This window comes from Triticum aestivum, unplaced genomic scaffold, assembly GCF_018294505.1.
Source record: "Triticum aestivum cultivar Chinese Spring unplaced genomic scaffold, IWGSC CS RefSeq v2.1 scaffold115843, whole genome shotgun sequence".
NCBI lineage: Eukaryota > Viridiplantae > Streptophyta > Magnoliopsida > Poales > Poaceae > Triticum > Triticum aestivum.
In genome coordinates this window covers 25389-27181 of record NW_025228083.1, presented here as the reverse complement: position 1 = coordinate 27181, position 1793 = coordinate 25389, and positions in this window count along the sequence as shown.

Below are 1793 nucleotides of genomic sequence, written 5' to 3'. Positions count from 1 at the left end.
GGGGGGTAGCAATGCCACCAGAGCATCGCACCGGGCCCTCATATATGTCGTACGGTGTGGTGGCATGTCCGAAGAGGCGGCACGCATCTCCGGGGTGTGGCCCCCCTCACGGACGGCGATGACACAGTAGTAGACGTTTTGCGGTAACGATGCGACGTGAATATTATTAAATACTCGGAGCGCGATAAAATCATGAGTTTTGTACACGACGTGGGCACATGCGCTATAGGACTGATGGTAATTTTTCATAGTTTTTGGTGATGGAGATGTATCTGAACACTTCCCTCTCTGCGGATTGCTCTTCGCGTGTCTACGACTGTGGCCTACGGCCTCCGGGGGCTAGCACATGCCGCCAAATCTTGCGTAGGCGGCCTCTCACTTGTGTGGAAGTGTTGTGGCGGTTGCAATCGCCCGGCCCGCGTCTTCGGTGTGTGCCCCCCCTCACGGACGGCGCCGCCGCCGGCACCTGGAGGGGGGAAACGGACGCGTCAGGTCTACACGGAGGGGGTCTTGGTGTGGCTTTGGCCCGGATGTTGCTCCAAAGTGTTCCTATGGGCTGACCTAACACAACCGGGTGGAGAGTTCCACTGGTCAAAGCCCGTCCGTGCAAAGTCAAAGGGCTAGATCCCGTGGTCAAATGATACAGGGTTAGGCGGGACGGGGTCCCTGGGGGTAGCAATGCCACCGGAGCATCGCACCGGGCCCTCATACATGTCGTACGGTGTGGTGGCATGTCCGAAGAGGCGGCACGCGTCTCCGGGGTGTGGCCCCCCTCACGGACGGCGATGACACAGTAGTAGACGTTTTGCGGTAACGATGCGGCGTGAATATTATTAAATACTCGGAGCACGATAAAATCATGAGTTTTTTACACGACGTGGGCACATGTGCTACAAGACTGATGGTAATTTTTCATAGTTTTTGGTGATGGAGAAGTATCTGAACACTTCCCTCTCCGCGGATTGCTCTTCGCGTGTCTACGACTGTGGCCTGCGGCCTCCGGGGGCTAGCACATGCCGCCAAAATCTTGCGTAGGCGGCCTCTCACATGTCTGGAAGTGTTGTGGCGGTTGCAAACGCCCGGCCCGCGTCTTCTGTGTGTGCCCCCCTCACGGACGGCGCCGCCGCCGGCAGCCGGAGGGGGGAAACGGACGCGTCGGGTCTACACGGAGGGGGTCTTGCTGTGGCTTCAGCCCGGATATTGCTCCAAAGTGTTCCTATGGGCTGACCTAACACAACCGGGTGGAGACTTCCACTGGTCAAAGCCCGTCCGTGCAAAGTCAAAGGGCTAGATCCCGTGGTCAAACGCTACAGGGTTAGGCGGGACGGGGTCCCTGGGGGGGTAGCAATGCCACCGGAGCATCGCACCGGGCCCTCATACATGCCGTACGGTGTGGTGGCATGTCCGAAGAGGCGGCACGCGTCTCCGGGGTGTGGCCCCCCTCACGGGCGGCGATGACACAGTAGTAGACGTTTTGCGGTAACGATGCGGCGTGAATATTATTAAATACTCGGAGCACGATAAAATTATGAGTTTTTTACACGACGTGGGCACATGTGCTATAGGACTGATGGTAATTTTTCATAGTTTTTGGTGATGGAGAAGTATCTGAACACTTCCCTCTCCGCGGATTGCTCTTCACGTGTCTACGACTGTGGCCTGCGGCCTCCGGAGGCTAGCACATGCCGCCAAATCTTGCGTAGGCGGCCTCTCACATGTCTGGAAGAGTTGTGGCGGTTGCAAACGCCCGGCCCGCGTCTTCGGTGTGTGCCCCCCTCACGGACGGCGCCGCC